Source organism: Caretta caretta, chromosome 5 (assembly GCF_965140235.1).
Source record: "Caretta caretta isolate rCarCar2 chromosome 5, rCarCar1.hap1, whole genome shotgun sequence".
Lineage (NCBI taxonomy): Eukaryota > Metazoa > Chordata > Testudines > Cheloniidae > Caretta > Caretta caretta.
In genome coordinates this window covers 44,073,102-44,090,426 of record NC_134210.1, presented here as the reverse complement: position 1 = coordinate 44,090,426, position 17,325 = coordinate 44,073,102, and the positions used below count along the sequence as shown (strand labels likewise).

The 17,325-nt window shown below is 43.0% G+C and overlaps 1 protein-coding gene across 11 annotated transcripts in view; it reads right to left on the bottom strand.

Annotated features, from left to right (window-relative positions):
• Positions 1-4,571: 4,571 nt before the first annotated feature.
• The window catches only part of LOC125636867 (uncharacterized), a 263,703-nt gene continuing 250,949 nt past the window's right edge, over positions 4,572-17,325 (bottom strand). For 9 of the 11 annotated variants that reach the window (XR_012668431.1, XR_012668426.1, XR_012668428.1 and 6 more), the window contains one exon: positions 4,572-11,793. The gene's annotated coding sequence lies outside the window, so the exon portion shown is untranslated. The remainder of the gene's footprint in view (positions 11,794-17,325) is intronic. The other 2 variants (XR_012668433.1, XR_012668434.1) reach the window with 1 other exon arrangement.

Genomic DNA, 17,325 nt, shown 5'->3' with positions numbered 1-17,325 from the left:
CAGCTTCTTGAGGTCAGGAGGAAATTTCCCCCATTGTATAACACTAAACAAGTAGGTCCAATGTGCAGGTTTTAAATTTCCCCTTGTAGCATCTGAGGCTCATTTAAAAGTTTACAATTATGACTGTCAGTCATCTATAAAGTACACCTATCGCTATGGTGACTAAGTACTAAAGCCAGAATGTTCAGAAGTGCTCAGCACCCAAAATCATGGCTGGATTTCTCAAATAGTTCAGGACATTGACAATACATTTTCCATAGGTTCAAAGATTCCAAGACCAGTAGGGATCTCTGTGATCATCTAGTCCAGTGGTCACCAACCAGTCGATCCTAGACGATCTCCCAGTCGATTGCAATCGGGGCAGTTGCTAAGGCAGGCTCCCTGCCTGCCCTGGCCCCACAACACTCCCAGAAGCGGCCAGGGTGACCCCAGGGGTAGGGGTCTCCCTCCACACCCTGCTCCTCCCTGCAAACACTTCTCCCACAGATCCCATTGGCCAGGAATGGGGAGCTGTGGCCAACGGGAGCTGCGGGGGTGGTGCTTGCAGACAGGGGCAGTGCGTAGAGCTACGTGCCCCTCTCCCCCCTCTCTGGGGGCCACAGGGGTGCGCTGGTCCCTTCTGGGAGCAGCATGGGGCCAGGGTAAGCCGGGAGCCTGCCTTAGCAGCAGCCATGCGGCTCTGCCAACCAGGAGCTGCCAGAGGTAAGTGCTGCCTGGCAGTAGGCTGCACCCCAACCCCCAGCCCTGAGCCTCCTCCCATAGCCAGCACCCTATATCCTCTCCTGTACCGAAACCCTCTTCTGCACCTCAAGCCCCATCCCTGAACCCGCTCCCAGAGCCAGCACCTCCACCCCCTCCTGCAACCCAATACTCTGCCCTCAGCCTGGATCCCTATCCTGCACTCAAACTCCCTCCGAGAGCTTGCACCCCTCACCCCCGCCTGCATACCAACCCCCTACCCCAGGCTCAGCCCAAAGCCCCCTCTCACACTGCAAACCCCTCTGCCCCTGCCCAGAGCCCGAACCCCTACCACAGCCCGGTGAAAGTGAGTGAAGGTGGGAGAGAGTGAACGATGGGGGCGAGGGAATGGTATGAGCAGGGCGGGGCTTTGGGGAAGGGGCACGGTAGATCCTGGGGTGCCCTTAAATTCAAAAAGTGATCTTGGGGGGTAAAAAGGTGGGAGACCACTGACCCAGTCTGACCTCCTGTACAGCACAGGCCATAGAACTTCCCCAAAATAATCCCTAGAGCAGGTCTTTTAGAAAAAGTTGGGTGCTGAGCGCTTTTGAAAATCTGTGTCACAAGGAGAGCTGCTGGATGCTGAATGCTTATTTATGGGCCTGAATGGAAGCCGAGGTCTTTCAAAAATTCTGCCCCATGTGTCCTCACTATTTATTTGAAACACTGGAGGTGACTGGGGAGTGAGGGCTACTTCGGATATGCGTTGTCGCACTACCTGAGCTGCGTGACCTAAGTATTCTTATTTATTGTTTTAAAGCATCCACAGTGTGCTTAGTTCTAGGAAAGAAACAGAAGAACAAAGTCCCTGACCTGGAAAAAATGGCAGATGGCAAGTAGTGCACCATTAGTATTATTTGTATTACTGTAGCACCTGGGAGCCTGAGACACTGGATCGGGACTCCATTGTTCTACGTGCTGTACTAACACTGAACGATGGGCAACTGCCCCAGCCAGGCAGACAAGCAACTGCAGAGTGGCAGATCCGCCTCATTTCTACAGATCTAGACGTGCAGAAGGAAAAGGGGACAAAGTGTGTGCATTCCACCTGCAGTCACACTCCCATACAGGCTGACCCCGGAGCCACATACCTGGCATGTGAAAAACCTGCAGGATTTCCTCCGGCTTTTAAAAGTTAATTAAAATATGAATTAGGGCTGCGAATTAATCGGAGTTAACTCACACGATTAACTCAATAAAATTAGCAAAAAGAACGAGGAGGACTTGTGGCACCTTTGGAGACTAACAAATTTATTTGGGCATAAGCTTTCATGGGCTAGAACCCACTTCATCAGATGAATGGAGTGAAAAATACAGTAGGAAGATGTGTGTATATATATATATATATATACACACAGAGCAGTGGCTTAGCTAGGTGGAGCGAACAGGGGCAGCGGACATAAAAGAAAGGTGCCACCCATTTGTACTCACCGGGCGGTGCTCCAGGTCCTCAACGGCACTGAAGGCCCCTGCCGTCGAAATGCTGCCGAGGACCTGGAGTGAGCGAAGGCCCCTGCTGAGCCAGAACGCGTGAAGGCCTGTGCCGCCGAGGAGCCAGAGCGCGTGAAGGCCTGCACCGTCGAAGACCTGGAGTGCCGCCGGGTGAGTAAAAATTTAAAAAGGCACCTATACATTTAAAAGGCACCACTTGTGCTCAGAGGGGGAGCGCCTGCTCCCCCCCACTCCCTCCCCAGCTACGCTACTGCTACAGAGAACATGAAAAGATGGGCATTGCCTTACCAACTCTAACAAGACAAATTAATTACAGTGGGCTATTATCAGCAGGAGGAAAAATCACTTTTATAGTGGTAATCAGGATGGCCCATTTCAAACAGTTGACAAGAAGATGTGAGTAATAGTAGGGGAAAAAATTAGCATGGGGAAATAGTTTTTAGTTTGTGTAATGACCCATTCACTCCCAGTCTTTATTCAGGCCTAATTTGATGGTGTCCAGTTTGCAAATTAATTCCAGTTCTGCAGTTTCTCATTGGAGTCTGGTTTTGAAGTTTTTTTGTTGAAGAATTGCCACTTTTAGGTCTGTAATTGAGGGTCCAGGGAGGTTGAAGTGTTCTCCAACTGGTTTTTGAATGTTACAATTCTTGACGTCTGATTTGTGTCCATTTATTCTTTTGTGTAGAGACTGTCCGGTTTGGCCAATGTACATGGCAGGAGGGGCATTGCTGGCACATGATGGCGTATATCACATTGGTAGATGTGCAGGTGAATGAGCCCCTGATGGTGTGGCTGATGTGGTTAGGTCCTATGATGGTGTCCCGTGAATAGATATGTGGACAGAGTTGGCAATTAATTAAATTAATTGTGATTTAAAAAATAACCATGAGTAATCACACTTTTAATTACACTGTTAAACAATAGAATACCAATTGAAATTTATTAAATATTTTGGATGTTTTTCTACATTTTCAAATATATTGATTTCAATTACAGCACAGAATACAAAGTGTACAGTGCTTACTTTATATTATTTTTATTACAAATATTTGCACTGTAAAAGTGATAAAAGCAATAGTATTTTTCAGTGCAGCTCATACAAGTACTGTAGTTTAAGCTCTTTATTATGAAAGTGCAACTCACTAATGTCGATATTTTTGTTACATAACTACACTCAAAAACAAAACAATGTAATACTTTAGAGCCTACAAGTCCACTCAGCCAATCACTCAGACAAATAAGTTTGTTTACATTTATGGGACATAATGCTGCCCGCTTATTATTTAACTGAAAGTGAGAACTGGTGTTTGCATGGCAGTTTTGTAGCCGGATTGCAAGGTATTTACGTGCCAGATATGCTAAACATTCGTATGCCCCTTCATACTTCGGCCACCATTCCAGAGGACATGATTCCATGCTGATGAGGCTCGTTAAAAAAAACAAAGTGTTAATTAAATTTGTGACTGAACTCCTTGGGGAACAATTGCATGTCTCCTGCTCTGCTTGCATTCTGCCATATATTTCATGTTACAGCAGTCTCGAATGATGACCCAGCACATGTTGTTCATTTTAAGAACACTTTGACTGCAGAGTTGACAAAACACAAAGAAGGTACCAATGTGAGATTTCTAAAGATTCTACAGCACTCAACCCAAGGTTTAAGAATCTGAAGTGCCTTCCAAAATCTGAGAGGGATGAGGTGTGGAGAATGCTTTCAGAAGAATTATAAAAGCAACACTCTGATGCGAAAACTACAGAACCCGAACCACCAAAAAAGAAAATCAACCTTCTGTTGGTGGCATCTGACTCAGATAATGAAAATGAATGTGCATCGGTCCGCTCCACTTTGGATCGCTATCGAGCGGAACCCGTCATCGGCATGGACGCGTGTCCTCTGGAATGGTGGCTGAAGCATGAAGGGACATATGAATCTTTAGTGCATCTGGCACATAAATATCCTATGACGCCAGCTACAACAGTGCCATGCGAACACCTGTTCTTACTTTCAGGTGACACTGTAAACAAGAAGTGGACAGCATTGTCTCCTGCAAATGAAAACAAACTTGTCTGAGTGATTGGCTGAACCAGAAGTAGGACTGCGTGGACTTATAGGCTCTAAAGTTTTACATTATTTCATTTTTGAATGCAGTTATTTTTGGTACATAATTCTACATTTGTAAGTTCAACTTTCATGATAAAGATATTGCACTATAGTACTTGTATTAGGTATATTGAAAAATACTATCTTTTGTTTTTTACACTGCAAATATTTGTAATAAAAATATAAAGTGAGCACTTTACACTTTGTATTCTGTGTTGTAATTGAGATCAATATATTTGAAAATGTAAAAAATATCAAAATATATAAATAAATTGTATTGTATTATTGTTTGGCGGTGTGATTGATCATGTAATTAATCACAATTAATTTTTTTAATTGCATGACAGCCCCAATATGAATATGAAGAGAAACTGGCAAGTTTTGCCCAGCTGGAATAGTGACTCAATCACAACTTGACAGTGTGACTTGAGCAGCTGGGTTACTCTTACTTTGGTCATCTGTGTTCTTGCCGTGAAGTTACCACAACCCTGTCCCATTGTATCCTGTTCTTCCAGGAGGCTGCAAATGAGACAGCATATCATGTGTGAGGATGTCCTCATGGCCAGAGTGACTGACACCTGACACTGTTAGTAAATGTTTATTCCACTCTTGGTTCCAAGTTTATTACAGAAGCAACTTCAAAGGTTACACTGATGTTTTGGCTCATTCTTCTATTTAAAGCCCTTGTTCTCGAAATAAGGTCTTCCCTCACATCCTGATTGCATGTGTGATTTATTTAAAGATACTCTATTGTTTTTATTATTTTAATGGTTGATCCTTTGAAGATATTATTGTTCAGGGTAAATTTTCTCTTGTTGATTATCTTTCAGTTGAGCCATTTGGCAGGTTTAGGCAGCTATCCAATAGAAGTATAGTGTGCAATATATTTGCATGGGTCTCATTAATCACTCAGCAGTCAGGGCTAAAACTGAGTTAGAAAAGCAAGACTTGCGCTAAAAATGCAATATCTGCCAGATTAACAGATCACTTGTCGACCAAAATGAGCTAAAGGAATCCAGGGTTAATGTTGCATTTGAAATAAAGTTAAGGAACGGGGATGAGGGTATGTGTGTGTGTGTTGTAGTTGAGCAATACTGTTATGGTGAAAGGTGCTGGTGGCTTGAACAGTAGGGATCACCGATGTATAAGCACTCAAGATGTACCTCCCCAGAGAAAGAATTAAAGTTGCCAGGGAGTCCAATGTTCCCTCTAATTTTTCCCATACATGTGCGGAATGAATTTTGCTATGTTCACCAATATGGAGGTGATGTGTGGCAGGTGTGGGGTCGGAGTGTGGGAGGGGCCTCAGGGTTGGGGCAGAGAGTTGGGATGTGGGAGGTGAGGGCTCCAGCTGGGGGTGCGGGCTCTGGGGTGGGGCCGGGGATGAGGGGTTTGAGTCCCTACAGCCCTCTCTCCCTGCAGCAGCACCTGGGCTGGGGGAGAGTATCTCTCTCTACTGGAAGGGAGGGAGGCATGTCTCCTCCCTGTGCCGCAGCCCCGGGGCTGAGGGAGTTAAGTGCGTGGACCTTGGTGGCTTCCTGTGTGGCCACGCAGGCGCACACCTTGGAGGGAACTTAGGCAGTGACCACACGCATTACAGGTACAGTGTGAGTTAAAGCATTCTCCTTGCATGGCCTGCACTCTCAAACTTTTCTGAGGTTCCTCTACCGCAGAGCAGATGCACAGAAAGGAAGGTGGGTTGCCAGGCCCCATTTGGATTGCATGTCATCCAAAGTGAGGAGCTTTGAGCAAAGGGGTTACCCTGGTGTAAAATTCAGGAGCTGGGGAAGGAAGGGGAAGCTGAGTGTTAACCAGTGAGATCTGAGTGGGAGTTCAAGAGATGGAGAGACTTGGCAGACTTGCTCCGTGGTGAAAGGGCAGTGGGGCCTTGGCTGAGGTTCCTGAAGAACACTATTGCCTGTGCTCACTTTCCAAGAATCAGGACTTATGTACATTTAGTAAATAAAGAAATGACACTAATACAATACACTGACTCTGCCTCACTGACTTCTGCTCCAGTCAGGAAACTGACTTGTAAGCCCCTAATCTGCTAGTGCCAGACAAAGTGGCAACAATACAAATCAGGATCCCCCTACATCCTTTGTGTAGCACCATAAACAATTCATCCAACTTCAAAAATCCTGATCCCCGCCCAAACCTCCCCCTTCAAAATGGCTAACTACTGTCCCTTGTTAGCATTTTTGGCACACCAGAGTACCCCATCACAGGTATGCCTAAACAGTCTGGCACAGGCACTGATGGGAGGAAGTACCAAACCCCTGCTAACAATTAGGGAACAGCTGTTGCAGCCAGAACAATTGGGATACCACCATCAAGAGATGGCTGCCAATCAGAGAAAACAGGCAATAGGGTATGACAGGTCAGCCAAGAACCTACTGGCCCTGGAAACAGGGCATTTCTGTGAGGATCCAGCTATTAGAGAGACACCAGAAGGAGTTGACTAAAGGAGTCATCAGGGATGCAATGGCACCCCAGTCAGAAGAGGAGACTATGCAAGGGGGACAAGTGATCCAAAGGAACAGGAGATATTTATGAGCCTGCAGACACAACACCTAGAGAGAGCCTACAGAGATCCTCACAGAATGCAGAGACAAACATCTGGAGACCAATCCCACAGGGATGAAGGAGACTCCACAGACAGAGCGTCTCAGAGACAGGTGACAGGGAGACAGAGATGGGTCACTCCTGGTGTGGTCATTTGTTGAGGAGATCAAACTATCTTAAAGACGGTGTAACCAGCTAAGTCTGTGGTAAAGATGAGACTCAAACTTGGCAATGTGCGAGCAACCTGTGAGCAAAGGGACTTAGAGTGAAACCTAGACATCAATTATTTGTTTTTAATCTTTATATTAATTTTTTTAAATAGGGAAGATGTTTCATGGAACTGAAGTCAGAGGGCCCATGTCCTTGGAGAGACTGTTATTGATGGGATACCAAGAAAACAGAATGCAGAGCAGTGCACTGTAGTGTTGCTGTCTCTGTGATACAAAAAAGTAGGACATCCGGGATGTTCCTGAGCCCATAAAACTGGACAGCTGGAATTGTGTACTGACCACCCTTACAGATTTCCTGGAATAGATACCTAAGCCCTGGTGTGCGGGGGGTCGATTTAAGGTACGCAACTTCAGCTATGAGACTAGTGTAGCTGAAGCTGACGTGCCCCCTAGATTGACTTACCATGATGTCTTCACGGCAGTGAGTCGACTGCCGCTGCTCCCCCATTGACTCCGCTTGCACCTCTCATGGCACTGGAGTTCCAGAGTGGACAGGAGAGCGCTTGGGGATCGATTTATCGCGTCTAGACTAGACGCGATAAATCGACCCCGATATATCGATTGCTACCCACCGATCCGGCGGGTAGTGTAGACCTACCTTAAGAAAAGGGACAGCTGGCAGTGTGTACTGAGCATGCTTGTAGATTACCCAGGACAGCTACCTCAAAACAAGGTTGATTTTGGACAGGTGTCAACCCTGGTGCACAGGGTTTAATAAAGTTCCACATGTAGAACTTGACCTGCATTCAGTTTCACTCGTTGCTAATGAAATAACCCTCACATGTGATCAGCTTATACTCTGAAGCATAAGGTTTGGTTGCTCTCAACTAGCTGGCGTAACAATAAATATTACTGATTGTGAAATTATCCAGACAAAGCATTAAATGTGACCTCTCTCAGCAAATTCCTCTGGTTGACAATGTGCATGGGAATGACTAATTCCTTTAAGCTGTCCTGAATTTATGGCCATTAACTTAGTCATGTGATCTCTTAGTAATTTCTGTTATGGGAACGCATAAAAAGGAAAAAAGGGAAGGGACTTTTCTGCAGTTATTATAGTTTTAAGTATGCTGACTACCCCAACCAAGGCCCCTCTAACTCTTTTCAAAGCTTTTCTTTCCCCTTGGTTCTCCCACCCCTTGATCATGCTTCTGCACTACTGGAAGCCTCTTTTCTTCTTTTGTTTCCGCTCTGGGGAGACAGGGAGAGTGGTTTTATGGCTAAGGCCAAATAGAAATGACAGTGCAATTTCCATGCACAGCCACTGGCGCTATATGGCTGCCCTCCTTTTAACACTGATCACAGCGCTCTACTGAGTTCTCAAGAGGTTTCACCACCACACTGCATATTTCACTCACTTCCTCCTTTTGCAGTGGGAGGAGTAGAAGTCCCCTCTGTGTCCTACTAGTACCCAAGTATGTCCCTCCTTGTTTGCTCCTTTAAATCTAGAAAAGTAACAAAAAATATCATGGCAGATGTCTGGAAATTAGTGAGTGGAATTTAGGAGTTATTTGAGTAGAGGAGATCAGAGCAGTAGTATACTGATGACATGGCTTTCCCTTTTATCCACCCAGGAGCTCCTCTCCTCCAATGAGATTACCTCTCCTTTCTTCTATAGGTACTTAAGTAAAATCTTTTTTAGAGGTGCTCTGAGTACCAGCTTGTTTCCAGAAATCCAGTAGGCTGGAAACACCCTCGCAGTGTTAGGAAACTGTTCCGAAATAACATTTCTTGGCAGTGAGTGGAAGGTCCATAAAATTAGTCAACGTAATAAAACAAAGTAATTAAAGTGCCACACTGAGTTGGCTCTTTTTGATGTTGAGCAATTGCATAATAAACAGTGTCATAAACAGGCACTCAAATCTGGGCTTTTGTGCCTTTTCATGGCTTAATTCTCATTAATTATCAACCTGACTTCTTTAGTTAGAGAAGTCACTACCTGATGCTTCATAATTTGCTGAGATAAAAGGCAGTAAAGGATAAGCTCACCATTGTGAACAGGAGTCAGACACGTGGAATATCATGCTCCTCCTATGGCACATTCAAGATTTTGTTTCCAATTCATTTTTTCATTTTTTCAACCCCCTCCCTCAGTAACAATATGCTCTGGGCTCTATTGTGTCTTGCAGGCACAGTATCCTCTTGGGTGCGGTGATAAGTCCTGCAGCCTCAGGAGAGCTCCCTGCCCCAGGCAGGGAGATCTGAGATGGGTGTGGCAGCTTCAAACTCCCTTTGTGAAGAAGCAGTTTGTGCTCCCCATTGTGCCAACACCCTGCCTCCTCCATCCCTCCCACTTCGGAAAGTCTAGCCTTGACAATTGCACGAACCATACAATTTTCTGCAATCAAGGAAGTGCAAAGGTTTCCACTGCTGCTGTGCCCATCCCCTGTGCAAAGGGTAAGGTTCTTTGTACATTCATGCTAGGCTTTCCCTATGTATTTTAAATGTGTCATTGTCGTTAGTTATGCCATAGGTGTACATGGTACTTTGCAAACAATTAAAGGACATGGTTCCTGCCCTGAAGAACTCACCTGTGTCTACAAAGGGACTAAGGGTGCGATTCCCAGCACACACAGATGAACTCTCTCTAGCTCTCATTGAGCTAGTACGCTAGAAATATTAAAGTAGCTGAGATAGCACAGGGAGTGGAAGCAGTGGCAAGAGCTAGCCACCCCAAGTACCTATCCACAGGGTGCCAGGCAGGTTTGTACTTGGCACAGCTAGTCCGCGCTGTGGCTCCAGCTACCCGTGCTACCCTGGCTATACTACTAGTTTTAGCATGCTAGCTCCATAAGAACGAGTGCAAGTATGTTGATTGGAGCTGGGAATCACACCCCTAGCTCGTAACGTAGTCACGGCCAAGGTATAGACATAACACGACAGGTGAAAATAACAGAAGTGAGGCCGGGTAAATTAAAGGAGAAACAAGGGTCCAAACAAAGGACTGTGTTGTTGCCTTTGGTTAGTTAAGCACACATCTTCAAGTAAGTATTATGTGCCCCATTTTGTTATGCTCCATAGTGGTGTCATGCTTTTCAATTAACTGACAGTCAGTTACATCAACCAGCTTTTGAATATGCAAACTGGAATGAATCAAAAGGAAATAAGTGTGTAGGCTAATTTGCTTATCAGAGAAATCTGCTTGCTCTACCTTCAAACATATGTGATTTATTGTGTTTCCTTATTAGATAGATAGTAAGAACAAGCTATTTAAAATATTCAGCCAAGGAAATCCTCAGCGTATTATACACCTCTACAAGCCTAGAAAGCATGTAGAAACATGAATGAACACAACTTAAAGCCTAATTCTGATCCTGTGTATTCCTACATAAAGTCCCTCTGCTTCAAATGGGACTGAACTGAATGAATGTCCTTGTTTAAATTACATTTTGGCTACATTGGGTGTGTAAGTTAATTCACTAGTTCCCAGGCAACTTTTGATTTGTATGACCATCACTTGTACAACAATCACACTATAGCTCATAGACATTGGCAGTGTTACAGGGATCATATTATCACAAGGATAAACTGTTCTTAAACAATTTCTCCAAGAAATGGACAGAAAAAATGTTTTCTCTTCTCCACCTGGCATATAGATCTTTGCTTTCTAGCTTTTGCTTCTTTAGCAAATATGCTTACTGGGGCAAAATGATGAAAATCTATTCTGCTTTTGATTGTCCTATGCTTTTCTCTACAATATTTTGTTGGTAGTAATGACGTCCAGGAATTATTCTACTTTTCTGTCTTTTGGAACATTCTCCTTTGAGACTCAGGGGAAAAAGAGCAGCTCATGGTGTCTACCTATCTTTTCCCAACAATAAATGCTTGTAGCAAGAATGCGTAATATCCTCTTTTCCTCATGTGACACTCCAGAGTATGTCCTCCTCTCATCTCCCCAAGAACATTATTTGGCTCTAGCAGCGAAGGATACGGAGGTAATGACTTGTCAGGTATTAGAGATGATAGCATGAGTGTACTGCATTCTTTAGAGTGGTTTGACTGTCTGATTGTTTTGAGTCCACGCCACCCCTTCCATTAATGCACATTGATTGCTTGATGGCAGAGTGCTGTAAACAGTACATGTTTTAAGCAAAATCAAAGATTTGTGGGGAGAGTGTCAAGGCTGGTAATTGTGCAATCATGTGAACAGAGACACTTTTACTACTTGCTGGTTGGCCCTGACACCTCTCTCCCTCCCACTATGGCCAGTTCTTTTGCCTCTTCTACCCTCCGACCCCAACAGCTTTCCATCTATTTTGAAAGGGTTTCTTCTTATCCTGCTTCCAAGCTACCAAAAATCTTAGAGGGTAGTCACAAGTGTTTCTCTTTCCCCTCTTCCCTCCGCCCAGTTCTCTTAAGGCTGCTACTGGAGGCGACCATCTTATCTTCAGGAATCCCATATTATCCCTAATGATGCTGCCAGCCCTGCCTTCTGCTGGTGATATAAGAAATTACAGTACAAAAGCAGAGGCTGGGCTTCTTCCTGCTAGAAGGAAGAGAAAAACTGTTCGGGCCCCCAAATGAACTAATATTTTAAAACTTAACAGGCTTGGTCATTCACTTGTCATTTCCTTAATTTTCCAGAGTGAGATCAATGGGTCATATTCAGGTCTGACATGAGAGGACTTCTGCTGACATCGGTGAAATTGAGCTTCCTTGTGCCAGTGGGTGACTCTAGTCCTCCTTGGCCCAGTGCGTTTAGTCTTCCTGGAAAGGTGTGGGAAGAGAAAAAGACAGGCAGACAGATTATGACAATATTGGTGTTCTAACAGTTCTAATTGTGCATACCTCCCCATAAATGCTCCCTGCTTTACCATCGTGCGATCAAACAGTAATATCATTATGAAGCCATCTTACAGTCACTCATTAGATTTTATTCTTTAATATACTTCAAGGGGTGTCTGCTCATTTGTTTAGGGATTTTTAAAATTACTGGTAAAACAATACCTAAATATATAGCAGTTGCACATGCATATCTTGGGATGAAAGGTTTAAGAATACAAAGCTGTCATCTCTAACCATTCCAATCTTCACCTGCTTATGTGGTGCCCACCTGTTTCTTTGTTCCCAAATCTGAGATTTTTGGCAGTTTTGGCCTAGGCTGTACATGGCTTTCAGTGCTGTTATATTACTTGCTACTTAATGTCTTCAGCTATTTAGCTAATTCTTAAAAATGAGCTCAATGCAAGTACCACAGGAAATGTGCATGACATTTTCTTGAAGCATTTGCAATGCCATAACGAAGAAGGTCTAACACAAACTGTGAGAAGTCTCATTATGTCAACCAGTAAAGCACACTGTGTGGGTGCCAACTGCATAATAGTAAAGTAGGTACCGGTCATACTGCAATTGGTTTTGCACTGGAATTTCACAGTTGTTTAGCCAACAGAGCCCCTTCTCCATGTTGGCACTCATGACAAAGAACAATTAACAAGGGATCTAGAGACAGTTGACTTGCACGACAAGGGTGACAAGATTTACTTTCCATGTTTACTGTGGTGAGGTTAGAAGAAAAATTTTTAATGGGGTAGAGACTGGTTCCATTTTTGTGTCTATTTTGGTTGGTTTTGTACTAATATATTTTCACGCTAAGTTGTTTTCACTGCAAAAAACATTCTACAACTTCATAGACTTAAGTAGCTACATTGCATCTTTTAAAAAATAATAAAAGTGGGTAATTTTGAAATTATGTAAAACTATGTGAAATATTTCATGAAAATGTTATTTTTGATTACGGCTTCTCTCTGGCATTGAGCTTCTGCTACACAAGACTAATTGCTTCATTAAAGCACTGCACATGCTTCAAAGATATGTCATTACAATTCAAGCATGAGAGATGTAAAGCAAGTAAAAAAAAAATGGAAGGAATTTCAAAATATTTTTAGAATTCATCCTTACTGTAATCCATTGAAAAACAAAACATTGAAACAAAATTTGATGAAACTTCAAAGTATTCTGATATAATTGCCAGAATAAATGAACACAAGTTTTTTCAGAATATTATGACTCAAATTTAGAGGTTAGTCTAAAGTAGTCTAAGCCAGTGCAAGTTAGAGTAGCTTCTTCTGTCTCCCTTGCCATATAAGTATATCAGCTTAGACTCCAATAGATTCAGACTCTATTAGACCCACATCTTGCTAACAGCATGTAACTGGCATCCCTTATGCATCACCTGAACTTGGCCAATCAAGTCTAACTGAATATAAGGGACTCCTTCATAATGCTTCTACTAGCAATAACACATTAAGGAATACTTTCTAAATAGCAGGCACTTGAAGGAGAAAACTTTTGCTGAAGCTACCTTTAATATGATAAAATGTTCCTCTTCATATCCATGCTCATAATAATATGCTTTCACTGACAGGGAGTCAAACTGAGTCAGTGTGCATAGTAATTCTTCCTTCTTGGGTGTGATGCCAGACTATCAATATGCTGCAATACATTCAGAAATGCCATGAAAATGCTTACAATTTTATTTTGCTCTTATTACTGCTAATGGGAATGTGACTATGGGAGTTATTTCTTTACTTTCTTAGGTACTCCCTGATGTTCTAGGAAGATGTTCTCTTTAATTAGCTGTACCTGGCCTGCACATTTAAGCTGCAGGGAAAGAAGTGGAAGAGGAAGCTGCCATGGCCTTCAGCATTCTGTTATGAGAACATCTTTTCAGAGATCACTGATGGCATGAGGTTACTTGGCAACGCGTCCAGTTTCAGCTGTGCCCTTGAGGCACGGATACGTTTCAGACAATGTTGCCAGTACATATTCTTCTCTTTTTAAATACTCAGCTCACTGCTGAGTCTGAGGACAACTTAGAAATAAGTTCTTTTGCTAGGGATGTGTCTGCAGCAGCGTCTACTTTATTGTCAAATTCTCTTCCCATTTTTTTCTGAAGGAGATACAGGTACTAGCGAAGCCCAGCCTTCAGTTTCTGTTTAAAGACTTGCTGCTTTCTTCCTGTGTTGTCATTTCAGATGGATGGGGATGAGTGTAGCTAAACTGACAAAAAAGATTTAAATGCAGTTGGAGAACATGTTTGCTATTGCTATCTGCAGCTTGCCAGAATAGGCATATTCAGTCACCTTTAGCTTTTCCAGCAACTTCTGAAGGGAATGATACTGAGAGTTGTTCCACTGAGCCCAACCCTCCTACTGGGGGTGCTTTCTGAATAAATCCCTTATTTCTTTCACTTGTTGAGATTCTTCTGGCTTTGCCAAAATGCATCACTTCTCTAGAGATATTGCATGTTGGTCTCTGCAGGGTTTCACTACAATGCTTCCCCCTTGTGAGGTGATTCTCTGTCAGAGGGAGACCAAGGGATTGAGATGAACATTTCTGTTCCCCCCAGGTACAGCCGAACAATTTGTGGCCTAGCAGGTGTGCAAGTGCTACCTGGGTGCAACAGCTAGACATTGATTGTACTTGTCTATGTAGTGCTATAGCCAGGATGAAAAGGAACATTAAAAACAGCAACAAAAAACATCAAAATCACATTAGAGTGATGGCATGGAAGTTACCACCAGCAAGTACCTTGGATAAGCCACTACCCTTGCTGTGCCTCTGTTTCGCAATCTTTAAAATGAGGATAATCTTTGAGATCTACATATGAGAAGTCCTATGTAAGGGCTAAATATTGTTTTTTATTTTGATCAACAGCAGCCAGAACAGAACAATCAGCCAAGCGGTAAAAGTAATAAACAGCTAGTGCATCATACCCTGAAGCAGAAGAATTTTAGCTTCTGGGAACCACCAAAGAGGGCACATTCCATAGTGTAGGTCATCTTCTGACAGATAGATAAGACATTGATGGTTGTAGCAGCATTCCCCATTAGGAATATAGAAAATGCCTGCTCAAACTGGTAATATCTTACCTACTGGTCAAAAGGTAAAGGATTACTTTTAAACTTTATTATAGTATGCAAGGTCCTGTAGCATGCACAGAGAACACACTGTCAGTGCTCAACAATTAATACTGGACTGTGAAAGCTCTACCATGGGCCCTGAGTTTACCCTAGGAACCAGCCAGAGTTTCCAGCCAATCCTAATTGCTGTGATGGGATATAAAGTGAGAAATGGGTTCTCAGATAACTAAGTTCTAGACCATTCTGGAGTTTAAATATAATTAACAATACATTGAATGACATCTAGAAGTAAATATGGAGCCAATGCAGAGATGTGAGCACCATTGTTGTGCTCTTGGACAAACACAGAGTAAAAGACATTATGTGCACCAAAAACCTCATTTAAGTTAAGACAAGACCCGATAAGTGAATGTAATAAAAAATCTGAGAGAATGTAGGAGATATTAAAATAACAGTGAAAGGAACCCACTGTTGCAAAGACTTCCATAAGCAAGACTAGATGGTATTGAATCGCTGATTTGCTTGGTAATAAGTTATTAGACAAAAAATATACATAATAAATTAATAAAATAGATATCAGTAACATCTAGTGGCCATCTCAATAAATATCATCAGTTGACAATTTCCTGTAGGCATCACAGTAAACATGGGTCTTGATTTGACATTTGAAAAATACAGGGTAATGGTTTAATGGACCAGCTCAAGCAGCATGTTCTGTTCACAAGGGGCGGTATGAAAGAAAGCTTGAAGGCATTTGAGAGAGAAGACAAATGGTCTATTGGGGGAGCAGAGGAATGTGATAGGAATGGATACAGGAATGAATAAACAGGAAAAAGCTAAGTTATGAATGGCCTTAAAGCTAAGGACACGATGCTCAACTTTAATGTGGTGGACAAGGAGGAGTCAGAGGAGGGTCTCAAAGAGGGGGTTGGCATGGTCAGAATGCCAGTTCAGGAAGGTGAGGACAGTAGTATTGTTTTAATTGGCATGAGTGGATATTGTGGTATCTGGAGTTCCAAAGAGGAGGAGGATGCAAGATATGTGGCAAAGACATGGATGAGAATTTTAGAAGTGACGACAGAGAGAGGGCCAGCTCTTGGTGGTGATATGGAGAAAGATGTGGTGAGACTTTCACATGGCTTGGATATCTGAATGACTGGAAGGAAGGTGGTGATAACAGTGACAGAAAAAAAGGAAGAGTGGGGAAGATTGAAGAGGGAAGACAAGATTGAAGAGTTCAGTTTTGACCGTACTGTGTCAGATCTTCAACAGATGTATTTGGCATAGCTCCATTGAAGTCAAATATGCCTAAATCCCTTGAAAGATTACATCCTAAAGTCTTTTTGCACTGAGATAGCCCAGATAAATTCTACTGACCTCAACTCATAATAGCTCTTATGGTTGGGCTGTGGCAGCTGACAACACCCATAAAAAGCCTGGGGGTGTTCCCCAAGGTTTTCTGAATCCAAAGCAGTGGTAACTTAACTGTTTCTTTGCAGGCAGTATCAGGAATAAATCATTGGGGACACAGCTCCTCCATCTGATAAATGATTGGTACAAATAAGAGTGCTTTTACCTAAAACTACTTTTTTTATTAGGTCTCAAGCACGCATGCGTGCGCGCACACACACACTGAAGCAGTAGGTTCAGAGCATCCCAAACATTTATATTTACCCAAGTCCGAGATGGTTTTGAGGAATCAGCAACCAGGCTTCTGGGGGCCCTCTTTCTGTCCAGCTGCTGGGGAGTTTAGGTACCAGCAAGCACCTTGCCCAAACAAAAAGCTTCCTCATACTGCTCCAAAGTATACCCTTTTGTTTAATCTTTTATAGCTAACTTAAACAAAGCACATAACTCCTACTGACTCCTAGTGGGTCATCATAGTAACACCTGGTGGGCCACTAATTCTCCTAATACCAGCAAATTGCTTATTATCTCTTATCATCAAAGCATTTCTAGTTATAACAATAAAACTTATATGTCGGGGCACTGAACCAAGATCGACTGTCCAAACATTCCTTCAATTCTCATGGTACATTAACTCTCTGTCCCAGCCTCCCAATCTGATCAGCAGAACTGCAAACATGCAGCTGTTTGGCCTTGTCTCTCAAAACCCTAAGATTATTTCTAGTTATGTAGTATTTGATTTTCAGCTAGCAGTGGCTGGGCCCCCAAAATGGCTTTCTGCAGTGCTGACAAGTTCTGGGGTTACATGCAGTAATGTCAAATTCTGGGGCTATAGGGGATGGATGAAAACAGAATATCTTTGAATAATACTGACATTCAGTTTGAAGTCCCACTGGCAGTATGCTATACTGCAAACACGATATTATAAATAACTTGTTTTAAAATGACACGGCACGCATTTTGAGGTAGC